This window comes from Ailuropoda melanoleuca, chromosome 1 (genome assembly GCF_002007445.2).
Source record: "Ailuropoda melanoleuca isolate Jingjing chromosome 1, ASM200744v2, whole genome shotgun sequence".
NCBI lineage: Eukaryota > Metazoa > Chordata > Mammalia > Carnivora > Ursidae > Ailuropoda > Ailuropoda melanoleuca.
The window spans coordinates 57,132,969-57,144,949 of record NC_048218.1 but is presented as its reverse complement, the minus strand read 5'-3'; positions in this window follow the sequence as shown (position 1 = coordinate 57,144,949).

The following is an 11,981-nucleotide window of genomic DNA, read 5'->3' as shown; positions in this document are numbered from 1 at the left end:
GGTAGCAACCTGTCAAATGCAGGCCCTTAAATGCATCACAAGAATTCTCACTTGAGATGATTTCAATTCCAGCTCCGTGTGTGTGAGTGTGTGAGTATATGCACGCACGCATAGCAAACATAATTGAATGCCAAAAAACACCGCCATGTCCTGTTAAGGGTACAACTGTAATCACACTGGGACGGCAGCTCTAATTCCCTCCTTTGCCTTCCACGCTTAGGCAGTGACAAGGTCAGCCTTATGACCACAGCCCAGGCTCAGAGCCATTTATTTTCATCCCTGAAGACTCGTGTTAGCTTTCTCCCGAGACATTAATCAAGCAGATTCTTGATTGACTGTCTTTTCCTTTTATGTTTTTGTCTAGATGAAGTGGGATTATCTGAAATTGTGCAGTTTTGAATAAGCGGGGGGCCGAGAGAAGAAACTGGGAAAATCAACTATCAGTTAGGGGAAAAGAAGAATCTAGAATCTTTTTTTAAAGCCATGAAATCCCTGTGCCCCACCAGAGCCATTGTGCCCTGTACCTGCTGATGCCTTGTTTCTCCACGCATGTGTGAAAAGGCTATGACTCCCTGCTGCTGTTGCCCGAGTGCCAACTCCATTCTAGCTTGCCAGTTGGAGGCGAAGATAGGCAATGACAAATGAAAACAAGTCACCGTCTGGATCCATTCTCTCTTTCATATCCAGGAATGTGTAGGTGAACTGGTCCCCACCCCTACACTTCACTGGCATGACCAAGAAGATCACGTAGTGAACATTTTCAAAAAAAAACAAAAAAACAAAAAAAAAAACGCTCTCTCCTGCTGCTGACCCCATCTTGGCTGGACAGTGTTCTCCACAACCCAGCCTCTCCTAAGACATCAGAGAGTGAGCTCATTCTAGAATGGGAAAACCATGAGCTGGATCTTGCTCCAAGTACAAAATGGCCTCACTCTAACTGTGTGGGTGGAGGAGGCAAAGGTTATCCTTTCAAGGAACGGCAAGAGAGACAGTTTTGGGGTGGAAGGAAAATATCCTGGCTGACCCTACCCCCTCAACGAGCTTCCCTGGCTAGAAATGGGCCTGAGGTATGGGACACTGTATTGGGAAGCCAGGCATCTCTCCTTAGAAGCACCTCCTAAGTCTGGTCCAGTCACTTACTTGCCACCTTCTGGCTATTGTCCAATTTCTCAAACCTATTTCCTTTCCCAAAAGGGAGTGCCCCCCTCCATGCATGTCACCCTAGACAGAATCAGCACAGAGTCACCACTAATAAATGGGAGTAGTGGAGGTTGTCACTGAGGAGGACGATGATGGCTAATGGACATTAGGGAGTAACTCATCTTCCCATCCCCCTATGCAAGGGAGAGTCTGTGCCTCGAGGAGGAACCCCAGAGTAAATATCTATGCGCTTATAGCCCACTCTCCCCAGAGGTGGAATGGGATGATGTAATATTTTATTTGGTCTCAACATTAACTGGATTCCAGTGGTATGTTATATACGAGCCAAAGAAAGCCTCAGGCAAGGTCTCAAAGCTGTTTAAATGTCACTCACTGCCTGGTAAATGCAGAAGGGAGTTGTTGTCACAGAAACAATGCCTCTGTTCAGTGATTAAGTTGGCAGACCTATCCAAGTGGCTCACATGTAGCCTGGTTCCAGATTGACCATGGCAACCAAAAGAGATGACACAGTCATTGCTGCCTGTCCAGCTTTTCCCATAGGTGACCAAAAGGGAACCATCATAAACCAGTTCTCCAAATCTATGAGAGATCAGAGCTGAGGTTATTTGGCTGGAGGGTGTGATTGAGGGGACTGGTGGAGAAGGAGGGGGAGATTGATTGAGAAGGATCTGAAGTGATGGAAATGTTTCTGGAGTGATGGAAATATTCTACATCTTGATTGCATGTGGGTTACATAAGCATCTGCATTTGTCAAAACTGATCAATTTTACACTTAGCGTCTGTGCATTTCACTGTATGTAAATTATACTTTCATTATAAAAAAGCTATTCTGTTTCTCTTACAGGAAGCCAATATAGGGACAATTTTGATACTCCTTATCTCCAACCTATCTTTCTGATATCAGTTGGAAAAGGGCAGCCCAGAAGTTCCATTTCTAGCTCACTATACGCCACTATGTGCAGTGGTAGATGGTACCCAGGACTTGGAGTCTAAAGCCTGCATCAGAAGCCCCCACCACCCACCTCTACCACCACTCACCAAGTCTAAGACTTTTGGAAAGTCCCTTGATCTCTCTGAGGCTCTGCTTCTTCATCTGTACAATAGAGGGTAATGATCCCTGCCTATGCTATAAGAATATTGGAGGAAACAAAAAATGTTTCATAAGCTGGGAAGAGCTGCAGAAATACAGAATGTACACTCTCTCAAAAAAGATCATCATTGTTTAAACACCTGCCTGAAATGGACAAGCTCCTTGGTGTAGTGTCAAAACTCCAACTGGACAATATAGTACAAGAACTTCCATAAACAAAGATACAACTAAATAATTATAAATGGTGGTATGAAGTACTCCACAGCACCCAGTCGTTAAATAATGTTATAACTCCTTATTTCTTTAATCGTGCAATCTATTCCAAGCTTTCACTGGCCTGAGAAGCAGGAAGTTTACTTTCAATCAGTTTGGGGGTACCCTGATCAACTCCCAGCATAGACACTGCCTTCTGATACCCTCAGATTAATTATGTACTATGTTCTTTGCTCTCTCTACGGAGATGGTAGAGTAAGATGGTAGAGTAGGACTTTATCACAGTGCTGGCTTCTCTTTACAGGGAGGGGAAATTAGATGTTAACATTTGTTGGTAATGGTATACATATGTGCATGCATAAACATACCATATGTGAACATATATATACACATATGTGTAAATATAATGGTAGCAACATCTTTTCCAGCATCTAAAGCCCCTCACTGACAAGTCATAGTACAAACTGATAGAAAGGGAGACTTAATGGATGCCACTCATTTCAAGAAGCATAAAGTGAGGGGCGCCTGGGTGGCACAGCGGTTAAGCGTCTGCCTTCGGCTCAGGGCGTGATCCCGGCGTTCTGGGATCGAGCCCCACATCAGGCTCCTCTGCTATGAGCCTGCTTCTTCCTCTCCCACTCCCCCTGCTTGTGTACCCTCTCTCGCTGGCTGTCTCTATCTCTGTCAAATAAATAAAATTTAAAAAAAAAAAAAAAAGAAGCATAAAGTGAAAAACACTCTCCTTAACTGTAGAGAATCAGACACTCTCAGGTTGGATGAGATGAAGGAGCCCAAAAACATGACATAAACAAATTCTTAAAGTAGCTTGAGTGCTTTCTTCAATTATTAAAATGGTTGCCAATGTGGGAGAAAAAAAAAAGAACAACACTAGGATTGTCCCAGGGAGAGAACAAATACCAATGGGTATTAGTCACAGAAAACACAGAGAACCTGAAAGTTAAAAAAAAAATGCATTTCCAACAAAAGTTGTCCAACAATGGAATAGGCTTTTTCTATTGGTGAAAGAAACTCCTCAACACTGGAGAGGGATAAGGAGATTGTGATAAGATAATAGAGATGATGGACTAGAGGCCTTCTACATTCAGTGTTGTTTATCATTCTGATGCTAGACAAAAGATGCACATTTGCTAGAGTCTTTTCTTGGAATTATCAGGTATTTTTAAGAGTAAAATTAATTTAGAAAGAGAAGAAACAACACTGAGGGGACTTATGGTAGGGAGAAGGATTTAGATTCCCCGGAGTCCTATTAGGAGGGTGTCTGGCCATCCCAGGCACAGTATCTTGAGAGACTGTGGCTACATTGGACCAAGGTGAGTTGCTGTCAGTATCCAAACAGTCTAGTCTGGTGATCTGAAAAACAACAACAGGAGGCTCTAGACAGCATAAAAAGTCCACCCTGATCTGAGATTCAAGACAGGAGCAGGCATGCCAATAAGAAACTCAAGCAGTGTTTCTTCACTGTTTCAGGATCCCATACCCCTTTGAGAATCTGTGAAAGTTATGGCCCCTCTCTGCAGAAAAATGTACATTTGCACAAACATACACCATCATGTTTAAAATTTCAAGGGCTTCTTTGAACCCCCTATAGTTCATTCAAGAACTACAGGTTCATAATACTAATCACCATCAATAGTTGTTTCTAATGTTGATGATGATGATGATGATGATGGATTGACTTCTTGCGTAATTCAGTCTTCCCAAAGCCTGAACAACTCTAGTAAATAAACATTGTGGTTGCAATCTAACAAGCTCTAAAGTAGGAAGAAATCATAACCCACTTATCTCTCTCCTTAGTACCTTTCCACCCAATGGTAGAACAAAGAGATGCCAGAGAAGTTGGTAAAGATATTTCAGAAGACAGCTCTTCTATGCTCCTAGGGAGATTAGAGTGTAGGCTGAACCTGAACCATCTAGAGATCAATACACAAAAATATTTTCTGTATATTATTCACGACCATAGAGAGCTCAACTACTCCCACTTTCCAATTTAGCTCTTCTTTAGGTTGGCCCTGGATGTTGTGCCCAAACAGGTCCACAGAGATTACTTGCCTCATTATTTTCTTTAAAGTATCTTTGCCTAGCATTTAAACCAATTTCAGGTCCTTACCAAAAGAGCAGTAAGCATGGTATGTTAGTTATAGATTGCTGTATAAGTAATTACTCCAAAACTTAGCAGCTTAAAACACCAAACATTTACTATCTCATAGTTTTTGTGGATCAAGAATGTGGGCACAGGGGCACCTGGGTGGCTCAGTCAGTTAAGCGTCTGCCTTCAGCTCAGATCATGATCCCAGGGTCCTGGAATTAAGCCCTGCATCAGGCTCCCTGCTCCACAGGGGGCCTACTTCTCCCTCCCCTCTGCCTGCCACTCCCCCTATTGTGCACACTCTTGCTCTCTCTCTCTCTGTCAAATAAATAAACAAAATCTTTAATTAAAAAAAATGTGTGCACAGATTAGCCAGAAGCCTGTATCTCAAGGTCTCTCACAAGACTACAATCAACAAGCTGGCTAGGACCATGGTCTCATCTGAAGGCTTGACTGAAGGAAGATCCACTTCTAAGCACTTCATACATTTGTTGTGAGAATTCAGTTCTTCACAGTATTCTGGATTGTAGGTGTCACCTCCTAGGCCTCCCTCAGCTCCTTGCCACATAAGTCTCTGTATCACATAGTTCACAACATGGCAATTAGCTTCCCTCAGAGCAAACAAGCAAGAGAATGAAAGAGAAAGTGGAAGTCACACTTTTCTGCAATCTAATCTCAGAAGGGACATCCCATCTCTTTTGCTGTATTCCAGTATAAACAAGCCATTAACATCAGCCCACACTCAAGGGGAAGGGATTATACAAGGGCATGAATAACCAGGAGGAGGACATCATGGGGAGCCATCCTAGAGACTGCCTACCACACATGGGTTCAAATTCTGGTTCTGCCACTTATTGTAGAATTTCAGGCAAAAACCCAACCTCTCTCAGCCTTGGTTTTCTCCTTTTTGAAGTTAGAGTCATAATGCCTAATTTGCAGGGATGTGATGAAGATTAAAGATACAGAATGTAACTCCTACAGCTTAACAACAAAAAGATGACAACTCCATTAAAAAATGGGCAAAAGCACTTGACTAAGTGTTTCTCCAAAGAAGATACACAAATTGCCAATAAGCACACAAAAAGATTCTCGACATCATTAGTCATTGGGGAAATGCAAATCAAAACCAAAATGAGATACCATTTCATACCTACTAAGTTGGCTATCGTTTTTTAAAAAGGGAAATAAATCTTGGTAAGGATGTGGAGAAATTAGAACCTTTGTACAGAATAGGCAAATTCATACAGACAGAAAGTATATTCAAGGTTACCAAGGACTAGGGGAAGGGAGGAATGTTGAGTTACTGCTCAAGGGGTACAGAGTTTTTGTGTGGGATGATGAAAGCATTTTTAGAAACAGAGAGTGGTGATGGTTGCATGGCATTACAAATGTAATTAAAACCATTGAATTATACACTTAAAAATGATTAAAATGGCAAATTTTATGTTATATCTATTTTACCACAACTTAAGAAAAAATAAATATAGTATAGTACTGTAGCGGCTCAACAAATTATAGAATTAAATACTTAACCATCAGCAGAGGCCATACAGGCAATAGATTGGATGCCTTGGACTATGGCCCTGATGGATCTGCAATGTGAAAGAGATTGTAAGGGGGAGGGCAGATTTGCTTCCACCAATAGCTATTCCCTTGGTGGCCATTTTTGGAGCACTATATTTTCCACAAATTCTCAACTCTAATAATCTGGGAAGGAATTAAGGAAGACACTACCATATTGCCTACAATAACTCAGGGGGTAGGCAAAATTTATACAAAAGCAAATTTGCCTCCATTAGATCATCCTCTTTTCATCGCAGTTTCCGTCAGGATTTGAAGTCATTCCACAGTGTTCTAAAGTTGCTCAGCTACAGTGGCTACTTTCCTACAGCAATCTAAATCAGTGGTAAGGGCTCAAACTTGAAGCCAGGTGTCCTGGAGTTCAAATCCTGGCTCTCCTGCTTCTTGATAGTGTGATTATGAGCTGGTTGTCCAATCTCTCTAATGCTTTGGTCTCTTTCTCTGTAAAATGAGGATAACAATGCCTAGTTCATAAGGCATTATAAAGTATAAATGAAATTATGCATATAAATTATTTAGGAAGGGGCCTGGCACATATCAAAGTGTACATTAAATGACAGCTAATATTATTTTAGAGCACTATTGGTTTCCTACCAAAGCTTGTAAGCAACTCTCTGTACAACTTTAAATGAGGGAAGAATTCTTTAACTTTAGTTTCCAGGTACCTGATGAATAAAATAGACCATTCATTTTTCCATGCAAATATTTAATGGACACTTACTCTGTGAATGGCATTCTATTGTACTATTATGCAATCTTGCTTTGTTCAACTAAGTAAGTGGGGACAGGGAAGAGAGGGAGGTATGAATTGAGTAATAGCCATGACTGGAGTAACTGTAAGAATTAGATGAAATCCCCAAAGCAATTAAAATCTTCTAGGTAGTTTCTAGTGTCCAAATCACCTTATGCTTACAAATATTTTTAAAAACTCAATATGACTGTGCCAGCATCTTTAGATAAAACACACTACTTCCTGAGTATGACTAATTATGAACACCCAGTCTGTTCTAACCTTTCTTGATAGGAAATAAGACTCATTTTGGTACTGTTTATGATGATTATCTGATAGCTAGACCAGAAGGCAAGGAACACCTGTTTGAGTGTTCAAATTGTGTAACACTCCAACAGACAGCTTTTCCTTTAAGAACATAAAGAACTAGCAAAAGAAAGATGAGGAGTTGAACATATGAACCCTTCCAGGTGCTGAGAGCATGCCATGAGCCATCCCATCACAGTTCAAATTGCTCCTACAGGGATAATTTCAAATTATTTTAAAACAGGTATTATGCTGATTGTTTCAAATAACTGTAATCAAATAATTGCTTTTAAAAAAAATGTTCTAATACCCTATTCATGCCCCCATCCACCAGAATATTCTAGACATTAGACAATGTAGACAATTTTTACCCTAATTCTTCAATCCTTGCTCTTCAAAATGTAAAATACCTACCCATATGGCAAGGAAAAAAAAAAAAAAAACCTCTGTTAATTCAGTCATACAATGAATTCAGTAATCATTTGTTTATGCAACCTTTAGTTATTGAGTGCCTACTATGTGCCAGGGAGAACACAGTAACATATCCTTTCACCACCCCTCATAATAAAAGTAGAGGTAATAGTAAGAAAGGATGAATGATCATCAAGCTTCCATTTGAATCATTCCAGTGATAAACGACTCACTATGTGGGATCAAACTCAGTACTGGCAAGCTCTAATTGTTAGAAAGTTAATTCATATACTGAGCTGAGTATAGGCGAGGCTTAAGTTCCAACATAATATCTGGTATAGGTTGCCCTCAGGCAAAAAATCAGAAACGCTGCTAAGGTTATCTCATACCAAACACAAAAGAGAAACACTTTGTCACAGAGGCAAAATTCCCTGTAGAGTTTGCTCCTGGCTCCAGCTACGTCTTCACTCCCTTAAGCCTTCAGCACCTCTACACTAATAGCAGATTTACAAAATAAGTAAACTTTCACTTTAAACATTTTTCTTCATTTTGCACTTAAGGTTGAGAAACTGACCACATCGACCTCTTAAAGAAGCCATTCTAACTATTGCTTTACAGTAAGCTAATAAATGTCAAGCATAAATTGACTTCCTAAAGATGAGTAAGCACAGGAAAATTACTGTCTTTATAAAGATTCTGTGACTCAAAAGAAAGGAATTTGGTTCCAATTCTGGTTATGACAAAGTAAGTTCCAACCAGACTGATTCTCTTGCAGATGACAGCTATAAACTTTGCACAAAATACAAAAAGTAAACTACCTGAAGGGACCAAAGAATGAAAAAAAGCAGGAAGATTCTGGAGGAGTGTTAAAGAAATATAAAAAGGAATGAGTACATGTCAAATTTCCCCCTCTTCTTGGTATTTAACTTGAAGGCAGACTGCAGTGAGTAACTGCTCAGAGCAGCTAAAACTCCAATAGAAATTAATAATCTGTCTGGTCTGAAGAACCAGATGACAGTGTTGGAGAACCACAGCCACTGGAAATCGAGGGATTAATCCCAGAAAAAAAGAAGCCAGAGTGGAAGAAGCCCAAAGCCCAAAGCCTGAAACTCAATCCAAATCTCTGGTTCACTCCTGAACCACACATGTGTGGGGCAAACTCCAACTAAAGATAAAAGAAATGAATTAAGATTTGAGTTGCCACCTAAAAGACAGAACTTGCATTTTTAGTACAATCAGATCACTTGCCTAATTAAATATAATACCAGCAAAATAAATTTGTAGAAGAATAAGACAGAATCCATACTTACCATTCACAATGTCAAGGATGAAATTATTCAACACACACAGAACTGGGAAAATGTGACTTTTTCTCAAGAGAAAAATAAATGAAGAACAACTATAAAATGACCCAACTGTTGGATTAGCAGCTATGATAACTATGCTTGATGAGTTAAATAAAATCATGCTTGCAATGAAAAAAAAAATGATAGGAAATCTCACCAGACATATAAAAACTATATTTAAAAAACCAAATGTAAATTTAAGAACTGAAAAATTAAAACATTTTTTTAAATCACTGCATGGACCTAACAACAGAATGGAGATGACAAAGGAAAAAATAAAGGTAAGAATAGAAATTATTCTATCTGAAGAAGTAAGAAAAACTATTGGAAGAAAAAAATAAACAGAGCTTCCAGAGACCCATAGGACAGTATCAAAAAATCTAACACAAATATAATTAGTGTCTCTCAAGGAGAAAAGTGTGAAAAGGGATAATAAAAAATATTTGAAAAAACAATGGCCTAAAGGTTCCCAATGTTAGTGGAAAATGTAAATTTACAAACTCACCTTTAGGCACATTCAACTCTAAGCAGAATAAATACAAGGAAAACCATAGGTAGCAGTATTATAGTCAAACTGCTGACTATCAAAGGTAAAGAAAGAATCAATCACTTTAAAGTACTGAAAGGAAAAAAAAAGTCAATCCAGGATTCTATATCCAGCAAAAATATCCTTCAAAAAAAAGAAGACAAAATAAAGAACGTTAAAAGAATTAATCTGCAGTAGAGGTTAGCTATCAGGAAGTATAAACAAGTTCTTCAGGCTAAAGGCAAATGAAACCAAATGGAAATAAAAATCTTCAGCAAGGAATGAAGAGTACTAGAAATCGTTAATACCTGGTAAATGTATAGGACTACTTATTCCTCTCATTTCCTTAAAATACATCAAATTGTTTAAAGCAAAAACAATAGCATTACCTTGTTGGAGTTTATAATGTATGTAGATGAAAATACACATAACAAACATAGCCTAAGGAATATGGGTGGAAATAAATGGACCTTTATGGTTGAAATATTTTTACATTTCATGTGAAGTGAATATTATTCATGTTAATATTAATTGTAGACAGAAAATGAAAAGTTACAGATGTATAAACCAATGTATAAACAACCAATACAATGCAATACAAATACATATTGCTAAAAGCCAATAAAAAATTAAAAGGCAATTCTAAAACATGTATAAATAATCCCAAGGAAAAAGATCACTCAAATGGAAGGGGAAATAATGTCTTCTTTGAAGGAGAAATTTCCCCCAAATGTTCTTGTTTCTTTTAGAATTCTTGAGAAAGAACATTTTATTTATGAAACTAAAATCAATAATAATAAAGAGAAAAGAATATAAAAGAAGGAAAGATTTCATGGAGACTTAAAACAAGCAAGCCGTTATTGTGAGAATTAAAAACAGTCATAAAAACAAATGAATAACAGATTGAATATTGCAGAAAGCTGAAAGACAAAATTGAAAACATTTCAATTACAAGCAACAGCAATCGTGGTGGCATCTGGGGGAGAAGCATAAAAGGAAAGATGTAGGAAATCCTCTCTAGGAACAAGGGTCCTGGAAAGCAGGATTGGGCAGAGGGACAAATTGAACTGTACTGTGTCTCCACATCTGCTTCCCAGGGAAAACCACCTACAGTACTAATAAAAAAGAATGTTATTCACTGTTTTTAGAAGTAATAGTAATGTCAAATATAATTCTTTAGTCAGAAAGATAATAAATAATCTAAAAGATAACAAAATAATCTGAACATAAGATGTCCAATTTTATTAATAAAATCTAGGACTTGGGAGAGGAGACAGGAAAGAAACAAAAGAATGATAAATTTCTCACCCAACACAAAGGTTGTCAATAGATATATTTTTTTCTTCTTAAATAAAAGCTCTAAGATATAATTTTATTTCAATGTGACAGCAAAAAATGACATAAAAGGAAACTAGGCATCACTGAACTTCAGAAACCAATTTCTTTAAAACAAGAACTATTCCATCCAAAAATTTTTTCTTTAGTGTTAAAAAAAATTAAGAGAAAAACATTAAAAGGGTTAAGTGGTTGTGTGAGAGTTTTTCAATATGTGTTTCTTAATGGGCATGAGTTTAAGTTTCCCAGAAATAACACTTCATCAAATGTCCCTTAAGCATCTGAAGATACCGCTAATATTAAGCAGCAAGAACAAAAATATTTTTTTATTTAAAAAGAGAACAAAGCTTGAAACTTTGGAGGAAATTAATAGGGACAGGTTGTTCTGAAAGAAAACATAGCTTATAAAAAAGACAAATTAGTTTCAAGACGGAAAACTAAACACATCATAGGAATATTATTAAATCTAGTAATTATGACAAGCCCAAAGAAACTACATATGAATACAAAACATCAGTTGGTCCTCTTCATCTCCCTGAAATATCTGAGATTTTGCTTCATTATTTCAGAAAATGCTGTTTTTCCATTTCCATCAATTGCTCAAATCATACAGTGTAATTTACTTCATTGTTATAGCATGACTTTCTCATGTGCACTTAGTTTTCTCTGAATTTCTAATTGTATTTCTCTGTCTTTGCTGCTCTTGTCATTTCTCATTCATCACCTTCTTCTCATCAGTAACATACTGTACTTCCAGGTTCCTAACAATCAATTCATAATGTGTATGCCTCTCTTTAAAGACATTCTTCGTGGCTCTTCTGATTTACATTATAATTTGGACTTTTTAATTTTTGGCCTGTTAATCAGTGGTTAAACCAGGAAATTTTTAAATGTCACTCAGGGGTTAGTTCCAATAGTTATTAACTCCCTATAATGAAGGAGGGAAAAATCAATCAAAAATGCCCCAGAACTGATCCAGATATTAAATTTGGCAGATAAGGACATTAAAAGCATTATTACGACTGCATTCTTGATATTCAGAAAGTAAAGTACAGGCATGCAAAGGAAAAAAATTGAATTTCTAGCCATGAAAACTACAAATTTGGGGATAAAAAAATGTATTGAATGGGATTAACGGCAGATTAGACATCACAGAAGAAAAGATTAGTAAACTT